We start from the raw sequence: 13,007 nt of genomic DNA on the forward strand, positions 1-13,007 counted from the left end.
CACATTGATCCTCTCTTTTCTGAGAAATCTTCCCCAGTTCTCCAAATGATACGAGGGGTGACATGTTCCCTGAGTTTTCTTCTGCTGTTTTGTTATATTTTCATTTCAAAGGCAAACTCTTTGCCTGAGGACACTTTCACTGCTACCATGTCCTTAATGCTTTAATAAGAGGCTGAGTTTGTCTGGGGGACAAGGGCTTCAGGAAGGAGCCTCCCTGTGTATCTAACTCGGGATTTCCACACTGAAGAACTCTGTTTGAGAAGCACCTAAGTGGGATTTGGAGGAGAAAATATGGACCATGTGTATTCAAATGAAAGAGCACTGTGCAATCCAACTTTCACTTCAACATTCTTTTTTTCTGCTTATGTAGCCTCAGGGTCACATTAGTTTTTTTTTTTTTTTTTTTGGTCTCCATGGAAGTATCTTCAATGACTTGTGATTGCTCAGGCCTTGTCAGAAGCTCATCACATTCATAAAGCACAGTGTGACAGCTAATCGTTAAAAAAACACGTTACATTGATTTTCTCTCATGAGTCCAACAAACCATTTTGGTGAAGGTTTGATTGGTAGATGACATCCATGACAGTAACTTCATAATTCCCCTTATTGATTTAGCCAACAAAGAAATTAGATGAGATCCACTGACCAAAATGAAATCTTTGGATCAAATACACTTTCACTAAAAATCAGTATAAGGACAGCACATGCATTCTGGTGTTTATAGATCTGGGTGTGATAAGTTATGTCATTTTAAGTACAGTTTGATTGACGTGTCCTGCTACGTCGACTGTGTCTCAATACAAAAGCAACTGTTTTTGTTGCCTGTCCCTGACCATGTATCTTTACCTCTGTTTATTGCCATAACCACAAGGTTTTGCTAACCTTTCTTTCCACTACATAGATATTGTAGAAAGAAAAAACTTTAGAAATGTTGCTTAAATACATGTTGTAATTGAATATAATCCTGTGATTTGGAGAACTGTCCAATATCAAGGTTCCTGAGTGGTGATGGAATTGAATAAGCAGGTTTTGTATGGGCAGGTATCATTAGTTTTTGGCATTTCATTCATTTTCTTTTATTTAATTGTTGAAAACCAGATAAAATATATTTTTTTCTTTACAATGTTTATTTTTTCCTTTGGAAAACACACAGTATTTTTCTGTGAATAGTCAATCTGTTCAAGGACATTTTAGGCTAACGGTGGTGCTAACATAACGGTCAGTGAATATCCATACAAAATGTAATGGCTATAGATGTCGAGATGTCAACTTTGGACCAAAGTGTTGCTCAGACAGACAAACTGGGGGCCAAAGCACAAAATAAATCCAAATCAACCTTAATCTTCAATTTTCTTGTTTTTACCGTGATGATTTACTGATGATCTGTCAGGTGGTATGATTTCCATGGGTGACAGCAAACTGGCTCAAAACAACAATCCTTAACTGTAGGCAGTTAAAAAAAGTTTTGCAGGAACATCAAAGTTGACTTTATCAGTTACAAGTTCTGTCTTTTTACAGTGAACATGTTTCAGTCTTAATAAAGATGTGAGCTATGAAGATTGAACATGTTTCAGTCTTCATAACTCACATCTTTATTAGAAAACCTTTCCCCTCTCCTCTCTAGAGCTCCATACTTATCCCCCAACTAATAACAAACCAATCAATACATGGAGCAAATTTAATGCCTCTGAACAATGTGACCGCTCTGGGATTGTGAGCGGAGACACAAGTGCCTGAAGTGAGAACTTATTGAAAGTTATTTCTCCACCTTTGCAATCTTTGGGAAAACTTTCATAAAACAGGATGACACATAAGATACTTGCATCATTAAAGAGCTTTCATTACTTCCTCACCTCAACAGTGACTAAGCAGAGTAAGCGCTGAGGCTGACTGAACTGCTGTACACATTGTTCCACATCTGTGCTCACTCGTGACTAGAAGGTAAGATTAAATATGAAAAAGATGGCGCAGATTGCTCTTTCATTCCACGTATCAGACTATCATTTTATAACTAGATATTCTGTTAATACCATGCTTCACAACCAAGCTGTAGTTAGGGTTGTTCTACTGACAAAGAAGTCACTACTGCAGCCTACTAATCAAATTGTCACTTACATTTATTGTGCACATGGACAAAAGATGAAAAAGTGCTCCCAAAAAGTCCAGTTTATTTATGCAGACTGTGCATATGAACACTTGGCCTCACTTCTCCTTTTAGGAATCACCATCAGCCTGAAAATGTGAATGAGCCTGCTGTGAAATTAACCATGAATGTTCACTGCAACACAATTCATCAATTTAATGTGTTTACACATGATGTTTAAAAGGCGATAAGACAAATTTGGTACCTTTAGCTGTAGAAAATGTTCCACTTATGGGATAGTTTCAGAAATGTCAAAGAAATGGTAAGTTTCTTTTTTCACTTGGGGGCAACAGAACAAACTACAAAGACAACACTGACATATTATCACCTGTAGAAAGTGCTGTGGAAAGTGTGCTGGCAAACAGTTGCAATAGTATGAGCACTCATTTGTGTCCACCTGATGAATGTCAGCCGACAGTCACTCTCTTTTTAGCTCTAGTTTGGTCTCTACCAACTGATCTGGTTCTTCACCTGTTAAATGATCCACGGTGTTCACCAGCTGGCTGTCTGCTGTTTGCTGCTGAGCAGGTGTTTGCAGTTAAAGCAGCTTCCTGTTTCTGCTGGAGGTTGATGCGACCAAAGTTTTAGAGCTAAAACAATGAAAAAAACAACACAACAAAAAACAAAAAGAGCTAAATGAAACAACCCATAGAGATGGTGATAATTCCCTTTCCACTTTTAATATTAGACATAATCATTTGATCCATTCATCCGTTCATCCACACTTGGGAATGACACTGTATGTGGCATTGTGACAGAAACAGACACAGACATGGCTGGAACCGGTTTTATGCTTTGGATTGCCCCACTTACCTGTTCTCAGGAGGGTTTTTTTTTTTTCCAATGTATTTTACATAAAATAAACAATTTAAGACCTGAAATCTACTGTAATACATGTGTCTATAGAAACTCCTGTAGTGTAGGCCCTAATCTTTTTCAACTACCTTAGTGGATCGTTACGGGTGCTCTAGATTTCAGCATTAGTTTGTGCTCCAAATGTGGACCTGGTTGCTAAGGAATACAGGAAACTCGTAATTACAGCTTACATGGTATAAACCACCAGCCAGTGTGTCAGATGTCTTTCAGACTCACCTGAAGCAGGGGCTAACAGAGGGACAAGCAACTCATATATAATCTTGGCAGTGTAGTTAATGTAGCTGTGGACAGGTGTCAGCCATCTTTAATGTTTATGACAGAGCTCTTTTCCCTGTGTGCTGCTGATGTCATCAGGAGCCTGCTGTTATTAATGAATAATGTCTAACAGTGGGGGCTTAGGTTTCAGTGCAAGTTCTGGCCTAAAATGATTCTGCAGATTCAAATGTACTCATTAGAGGGAGAGAAGTAGCTCTTTATAAAACAATAAACAAATCAGGCTCATAAGTTGGGGAAACAACTCATATTACAGGGCACAACAGGGCCGCAGGGGCCTCATGCAGTGACAGACTGTAGAATGGGCCCTACTGATCAGCCGGGATCTTTGGTTCATATAGTACAGCAGTGTTTGCTTTGGAAGTGTATTTTAAACTCGGGAAGACACTGAGGCAGAGACGTCTTTTACAGCATAGCTGAGTAAAAAACAGACAAAGACAAGAAACACAAATCGGAAGCTTAGCTTGAAGTAGTGATAAGAATTTAAAATAATAAAACCTTCAGAACAGATAAAGCAATTCAAATTGAAAAAACAGGATGTTCCCAGTTCAGTAAAAGCAGGCAGTACCTGCAACATGATCCAATCATTTGAGTGTCCAAGGGCCCGCACTAAAAGACAGCAAAGAAGTAATGGAAGGGAATAAAAAAAAACAGTTAGGGCCGTATACAAAATCAAACCTGGTGTCTGTCACACCTTATGGAGAGAGGGGGCCCACCAACCTCAGGTTATAGCTCACAATGACGAGTATCATAATTGTCACCATTAATAAACAGCATTGAAGGGCTTCAGAGTCACAGCTGACGCATGCATGTACGCATGTCACCGTAGTCCAAGAGTGATAGGAACGTCTCTCAATACATGCCTTTCTACAATGCAGAGGAAAACATGTTTTATGGCAGTGAAAATGTTTTAGATTTTTTAATATGCTCATCAGTTTAGTCACATGATATTTAAAAGTTACCGTCTCATCAATCCAAATTCCAAGATACCTGAACTCTGTGACTCTTTTAATAGTTACCATTCAGATGATGAGAACATCATTCCTGTCAACACTGTCAACAAGGCCCTGCCCTGGTCAGTCCCACCAGCCTTACCACTCTCCACATACCTCTTACATTTAGACAAAGCTACACACAGGGAATTTGCACAAATTCAGATTTAACATTTCCAACAATGACACAATGATTTCTATACGTGAGCTCTGAAACCATTTATAACAATTTTATCAAATCCAATAATGTGAAGCCTTTTTAAAAGCAAAGCAGGATCAACTGTATCAAGTACCTTGGAAAGATCAATAAAATTTGCTGCACGGTGTTGAATTCAATGCCTTTCAGAATTTTGCTGGATTTTAATACGATTTGGGAAGTAAAACAAAGGATGGTTGGTAGGAATGGTTGGAACAACACCTCTTGTTGGACAGAACCCAAGGCGATTCAGAGTTTGTTCAATAGATGTGTTAAGGTGGGTTGGTGCTAGATTGGATCAGCCAGAGGGACGATCTAAACCTGCTGCTGTGATTGGTAGTTTCGCTGTCAGTCAGCTGCTGATGCTCTTGGCATGTGTTATCTTGCTCTGATGAAATGGCCTTTCTGACTTGTTGAACAGTACCCCTGCCCCAACTTCTCCTCAGTCCTTATGATGGTAGGTCAGAAAACACTTCTATGCATCATTCTTAGCTAAAAAAAAACAACCAAACAATCAAACAAAAAACAAAACAAGACAAGGCCAAAACCCATATGGCTGGACTGTGTGTGGTCAATGTCCTAAATTGGCAATAATGTGAATTCCTGCATAATAAATCATCATTCTCAATTTTCTGCTGTGGTCACAGTAATAATGAAAATCACATAGAACATGAAATCATGTGTAATTCATTTCAATATGTTGTAGTTCAAGTTTCTGAAGGGATATTTGATGGTTGGATTTGGTTTTCTGATCTTTTCTATCAGTGTCAGATTCACAAAATCCTCATTTTGTTAAAGTTGGAGGAGCTGACACCTTTACTCATAAGTCTGATGTTTTGACGGCACAAGCTCATGGTGTTGGTGCAGACACTGAGAATGCTCTTAAGGTGTTTTTGGGTCCAAAGGCACTGAGCAGTAGAGTCCTTCTCAGGTTGAAATGGAGACATTTACATTTTATTGGACTTCAAGGCTTAAGAAGTCATTTTGGAGTATTTGTGACATTTAGAAAAAAAATAGTAATTTCACAGATGTTTCTTTGCAATAATTGTCTTTTTGAGACTGAAATTAACAGATTAAAATGTGCATATATAGCTACTTCTGGAAGTGACTTTAAAGGGACTTTCATATTTTCTGATAGTATTACTGAACTGACTTTGGGAAAAACTATCATTGTTTTTTTCTCCTCATGGTTGTATCCCCTTTTTCATACCCCAGATCCATGTGTCCTTTCATGAAGTTTGAGTTTTGCTTTTTCAAACAATGTCGTCTCTTTCCTTTTTGAGTTTTAATGAATATTCCAGATTTTTTATGTCAGATAGTGCTTTAAAATGATATACTGTATATACGTATGAAACATACGTGCACCCTCACCACAAGGTGGCAGCGGCAAGTTGGGGGCTTTTAGTAAGCTGGTTGTTTCTTTATTGCTACATGAGTACCTGAAGGAAGTACAGGGGGTAACTACAAACCTCAGAGAATGATAAAAACAATAAAAATTGTTCCATTAAGGTGAGAAAATAGTCTGAATTTTAACAAATTCTCTGTTGGTGGTGTTTTGTTTGACATATCCAGAGCTGCTAGATCATCCTTTTAAGTCTATTAATTAATGTTTATTAGCATGTTAGCCAGCTAGATTTTAGTGAGTGAGCTCTCACAGAAATTCATCTGTGAAAGTTCATCAGCAGAACACAAATAGAACAGCTGTAATATTAATCTCAGCCAGCCTTCATCCAGACTGTGAAGCAGTCAGTTTGGATTCAAGTGGAACTATTGCAGAGTTGGAGAGATTTCTGAGAGAAATTATCAAACAACAAACAGGACTGAACATTTCTTGATAAAGACTAGACTTAGACTTTGGATACACTTGAGAGGAAGAAGTGGAGTGGAGGTGGAGATCTCTAAACTACAAAAGCTATTAGAGTCTGAAGGAGTTAAAACTGTGGAGGTGGTGTGACGAATAAAGCGACAAAATCAGATGTGAGTGGACATGAACGGATGTGAATTTGCTCTGGGCGAAATAATGTGTTCAGACGCATCCACACAAGTTGAAAATGTTTCAACTTTTATGCTGATCCTGAGGCTGTATTACTCCAGCTAATGAACACATCCAGGCAAGAAGAAAAGTTAAGGGGTCTGCAGGGAAGAACTGTGGGTCCTGGTCAGTTTCAGATTTGGAGATCAGCATCTGAGCTCATACACATGCACTCCACAGTCTCACAGTGCTAACATCAGTGTTGTACAAGCTCACACTTCACAGAAGACATCTTAAAGTTCACTTCATACAGATAAAAAGTTCTGCTGTTAACAATTTTGAATGTTGAAGTTCAAAGTCGCAAAAAATGAACCAGATCCCATTCATTTCTTCACTGTTTTTTAAAAGCCACAGAGGCTGCAGATCTCCCACAGTGACTCATGCTCCTACCCTGTGCAATAGTCTCTTGTGATTCTTCACTTGCAGGCATTTCTAAAGACTGGTGGGATGTTTCAACTCAATGTGTTTTTTCAATTTAATTCAGTTCATTGCTAGTGGTGGATGTTTGGGCTTTTTTTTTTTTTTTCTTTTTTCAGACCGGGCACAGTTTGCATAAATTCATTTCTATTGGAATCAGTATTGCTTATTTTTATTTATAAAACTCCTTCAAATATTCATAGCTGCCAGTTGCACCAGCCATGCTGCACAGCCAAATCTGTAGTGTGAATTTGTGTTAATTTTGCAGTGAAATTTATTTTGAGTTGATGGGTATTGATTTGAGTGTTATTCTAACACTTCCAGTGATGAAATCGCTCTGGGGGCGGTGTTAATTGAGCGAGTTGAATGCAAACACTCCTGGCAGAGTTAATAAGCCACACCTGGATTCAACACGCGCACTTCAGTCATTGCTGTGACAGAGGAGAAAATCTCGGTTGGCAAATATGGTTTAAAAAAGGTAAGAACCCAATATATATTTACTTGTACGGGCTGTTAATCCTTATATAAAGCCATGTGTTAACATCTAGTTGGGTGTGAAGTGATTGATATGTGTCATTGAAGCCGGTCCATACTAGCAAATGTTAATGTGCTTAGCATGCTTGCTAGCTAATGAGCAGTAAACTACCGACAAGGGCAAACGCGCCGCAAACGGCAAAATGCTGCAAACACAGGAATGATGCAAAACCAAAAACACACAAACACATGAAACAAATGCAGCAGAAAAACGCTGCAAGAGATAAATGCTGCAATCACAGAAACGAAGCAGAAGCAAAAACTTACAAACCCACAAAACAAATGCGAAAGAAAAATGCTGCAAATATCAAAAAACACACAAAACCCCAAAACAACTGCAAGAAAAAAATGTTGCAAATTCACTCCACAAAACGGCAATGCGCCAGGCCACTAGGGGGACTCGACCTGAGGGATGGACTGGTCCTGTGGGACCAGACCCTTTTGAAAGACTGTAGTTTACTGCTCATTAGCTAGCAAGCATGCTAAGCACATTAACATTTGCTAGTATGGACCGGCTTCAATGGCACATATCAATCACTTCACACCCCACTAGACGTTAACACATGGCTTTATATAAGGATTAACAGCCTGTACAAGTAAATATATTTGGTTCTTACCTTTTTTGAACCCTATATGCCAACCAAGTTTTTCTCCTCCGTCACGGCAATAAACAACACAATGAATACTTAAAATTAACACTCATAGTGAAAAGGAATAACACAATTTAGTGTTAAAAATACACTTTCATGTATCATAAAACAACACTGAGACTCAGATATTTAACACTATTAAAGAGTTAAAATATCACTATCAAAAGTGTAACTTTAACTCAGAATCCGTGAGAATTATATAACTCAGGGAAAGTGTTGATTTTAACACTATGTGAGTTGAATTAACGCTCGTGATTCTGCTGTGTGGGTGCTGTAAAACACAGTGCGTATGTTCGTGTTCATTAGTTGCAAATGGATACATTTATTTTGCCAATCACCTAAAACATGAGCTTGTTCAGTGAATGTGCTTTTATAGCGCAGTTGGTTCTCTGGCTCTTAATGAAGATGGAGTGAGCAAACAGTACAGCAAAAGTTTTAAAACTTTAACACAAATTCTAAATTTCCAAACCTTTTCCAGGAATTTATACACAGAGTTGGGATAATGTTAAATCAATCTTGGAATTTCGTTCCAAATCACATCTGTGGTACAAAATAGAATGAACACATATTCTATCATTAAAATAATAATGTTTTCATTTTCCTATAACAGATTTAAAGTGTTTTATTAAAAGTGTGAATTATATGTGAAGATAAAGCTTTGGCACATTATTTTAGAGAGTGCAGTCAGGCTCTTTTCAAGTCTACCATTTTGTGCATAAAGAGGTAAAAAGAGTCTGACATGAAGTGTCAAGAGTGACAGCTCCGGTTTCAAAGAAGAGGGAGTGAAAGCCATCAAACATGGAGAGTGTGCACAACTACCTGCATGCCCTCTGGCAGCCGTTCATCTGTCTTAGACACTCTCTCAATTAGGACGAAGTGTTTCTCTCTGAGGTGAGGAAAACTATGGTAGTAATGTGACTGAGGGCAACAGGTTACAGAGCCGAGCAGAAATTGAGTTTGCTCCTGGATCTGATGAAACCGAAGTGTCAGCCACTGGCTCAGGTTCAGCCAACAGGGCTGCTTCTGACAGCACAGTTGTCCTCAGGGTAGAGACGTAGATTGCGCCTGAGTGGCAGCTTGGCCAGATTGACTGCTCTGTTCGTTCACACCTGTGATGGTAGATTACCACGGTGATAAGGAGCAGAGAAATGCTGTGTTGTCAGAAACTATCTCACAGCTCAGTGCAGCGGGCCCAGAGTGGAGCCCTGAGGACACCAGCAACAGACACTCACTATTTATCTCATATTTACATGAGAGTACCAAGAATGTGGCATGTGTGAGGATTAGCATTCCTGTAAGTGAGATCAAATCTACAGACGTGTGAGGAGGCGACGCTGCTATAACTCATGTTTAACAAGCAAACCTCACCTGTTCTTCACAGCAACACACAGCCCTGTATATGTATTTCCAAAACTCTTCAACATTCTATTTCTGAGCATCACATCCAAAGAAGATTAACGTTTAATCTTCTCCAACACATACAAATAAACTGACATTATGACAGGTTGACACGCTGCCACAGAATGAAATGCCATACACTGAAAGAAACAGTGTCTGTCAATCACAGAATAATCCAAAAAGTCTAAAATGTGACATCATGTAATAAAGGTTTTCTTTCAAATCTTATGTCAGGACACCATACTTCTTGGCATGAAACGCGTCATGTTCACAAACTGCACCAAATGTTCCTGCTACAGAATGTTTTTCAGATCACAAAATAAAGAACATGGATATGGAGTACTGTAAGGTTCATAACTGAGATGGTCTCAAACAAAATCATCATATATTTATGCCTCATTCACGGTGGAATTCCTTCTTAAAACACAATGTCGAAGTTTTGAAGATGTTTGACAGTCATGCCATCAAATAAAATCTCAAAATCTCAAATCAAACAAAAGGATTGTTTCTTTTATATACTGCTGGACTGAAGTGTCATTGCACAGCAGCTGGGCAGGACCTTGACTGAATCACATTATCAACTCATAACTCAACTCTTAACTAAGTGTTAAAAAATGTATCACCAACAAGCTGATTATTACTCATTATTGTTCTGTTGTATCAAGTGCACATTCTGCTCTTTCCCTGTCAAACCTCAAGGGCTGGTGTTCTCTGTTCTCAGGAAGCTATACCCTTTTACATGACCATGACTGTGTTCACGGCACACTCCTACTGTCTGCTGCGAAAAAAGCGTCTTATTTCTCACCAACTTATCCAAGCATGTCAGCACTGTGCCTAATGCTGTGTTCATGTCGTATCATTCAGGCAGTAATTATGAGTAGCTGATTGGGAAAAAGCATTCATGTCAGCCTCCTAGTTAAAATTCTGAATAATCAGTGTAACCAGATAATCACTGGCAGTTCCTCCCTCCTCCACCACATCACAGTTAATAGCTGTGCACAGGGCATCAGCTGTTGATTCAGGAGTGACACATTCTTTGTTTGTGTCTGGTTTCACTTGGATTCCTACAAATATGATAAAAACAGATAATGTAGGCTATTTTTATGTTGTGACTATGAGGTTAGCAGTGAGGGCAATCATTTTAAAATAGTGCTCCAACACTCTCAAGTCAAAATAACTGTTTCTCTGTTATTGCCCTTTTTTTCCCCCCAAAGCACCAGTATAACCTTATAGAGCTGTTAGGGTGACTACAGAGCCTTAGAGTTTCTTATTGGTTATGTTGTCCTTAACTCACTTCTGTTTGTTGTTGATGAAGCACTTTTCTTTGCTACAGAAACCCTTAAACCTTTTAGAAACATTTGAAACACATGTTTCTTCATATCATTATTCTTAGGTATCTGATGAAAGCCCAGTGAGTGAGTGCTGTGCTGTGTGCATGTTTTGTCACCTTGGCCTCTGAATCACCTGGGAAATGTTTGCCGGTAACACTGAGGCCAAACGTTGTTGGGCGGCAGGTTTCATCGTGCATAAAGCCACTGACATCTGTTTCACTCTGTGTCTTCCACCTGACTGAACTCAAACCATGAGCTGTCTTTGTGTGCTGCCGTGTATACGCATCACTTTTTTATGATCAATTGTTTGGCAAAGAGGCGGCTGTTTGTCTTTCACCCAGCAGCTTGACGGGGCGGAACAAAGTTATTCCACTCATGTTCACTCACAGCTCATACAAAGAGGAGGAAGGGATTTGTTGCATGGTGGGTAAATATTGTTGCCGTCTGTCAGTCATGAACCTGAGTCCAGAAGAAGGTAGACAGCGTGTACTGTTTACTGTGACCCCAATACATCATGTGCATCTACACGGAATAAGCTCTAAAGTGGAAATCACACTACAGAGAAATAAAGTCAAATCTAAGGTGAGAGTGTTTGCAGAACCTGTCAGGACTGTGTAGCTGATGGATCTTTGTCAAGCAGACCTGCAGATGTGTGTTATATTTGTTAAAGGATCAAATGTCACAAGGGTCAGAAAATGAGGGAACTTAAGGATTAGACTGGGGTTTAGAGTTTAAATACATTCCAAACTTTAAAGTTAGGTCTATGTAGCTAAAACTTTGGTAACTGTAGATGTAAGTCATGGTCAAATATCAAATAAGGAAATACGATTTTGCACAGAAATGATTCGAAATGGTTTGAAGGTTGTGGTTATCACCCTTTTTGCATCTAAATGTCTAACTGTCCAGAAATAATAGAAACTGCAAGGTTGCACAAAAAACTTTTGTGAATTTTCAAAGGCGCACAACTGTGTGTGAAACTGGGCACTCACTTCCAACATTGTGTATGACACTGAAATTACACATGCGCCCAAATCTTTATGTGACAGGTAAAATGCATATGTGCATGTGAAAATTTGGCCCTGCTTTCCTATGTAGAAGCAAATCTCAGTACCTGTTTCTGTATTTAATTTGTGCACAAAACTTCGGCAACTACAAATATTCTGTGTGCATTTACAAACTTGAGTCTTTCATATTTTTTATTCACAGGCTCACAAAGGTAACATACAGTAAAATAATTTTATGTTTCACATGCTTAAACTCTTATTCGCCCTAATGAGCTGTTAAATGAACAGCTGCAGGCTAAAGGTTAAAACACCGAAAACTAAAACACAGGCTATATATAAACTCTTATCTGTAATATAAACCTGTTTCAGATAAAGGCCTGGAAGCCCTGACTTTAAGGTAAATAAAGTAGGTGAGTAAACAAGTTGATGTACACCAGATTGAAATAAATCAAAATTTGTCCTGAAGGAATTAGTGGTATAATAGACATTGATTGATCTAACAAGTATGGCTTTAGATTTTTAGATTTGAGTTTTGAGCATTTTTTTCCAGTGTGGTAACTTCCTATATTACTTCAGTTCCAGATAGCCTCTTCCAGATGGATCCTCACATGCATGTGTAACAGTGCAGACAGGGGACCAGGTCATCAGGTGAAGCTTTTAAATGGCAAGAAGATTAGGAACACTACAGTGCTATGACTTATTGTAAGTTAGGGTCAGTATAATAATCTACACATATTTTTGCCTTGAGAGCAGAAAAAGAGAGCAAGAGAAAGAAGAAGGAATTGATGAGCAACGGACAGCTCTCCTTTTTTAAGGCACTTGTACAGTTGATGAGAGAGGAAAGAACAAAAAAGAGCAACCAGGTCCGAGAGAAGCAGCTTCTCATCAAGATAGATCTTGATATACTGTAGGTTTGAGAGGAACGAGGTGCAGCTCAAATGCCAAGATGATTTGCTGTCAGGATGATGGAAGAGCTGGCCAGGTGTTGACTAACATCTCACAGTGTTACACACCTCGGGCAAAACTCACCTGCTGATTCTTGTGATTTCTTCTCCTCTTTTTTCCTTTTTTCCTCCGGACTCTTTGCACTCTGACTCTTTCCCTCTCTTCACTTTCCTCATCGTTTATCTCTGTCTGTCTACCAGATCCCCTACCCTCTCC

The sequence above is a fragment of the Chaetodon auriga genome, chromosome 19, assembly GCF_051107435.1.
Source record: "Chaetodon auriga isolate fChaAug3 chromosome 19, fChaAug3.hap1, whole genome shotgun sequence".
In the NCBI taxonomy this organism is placed as follows: domain Eukaryota; kingdom Metazoa; phylum Chordata; class Actinopteri; order Chaetodontiformes; family Chaetodontidae; genus Chaetodon; species Chaetodon auriga.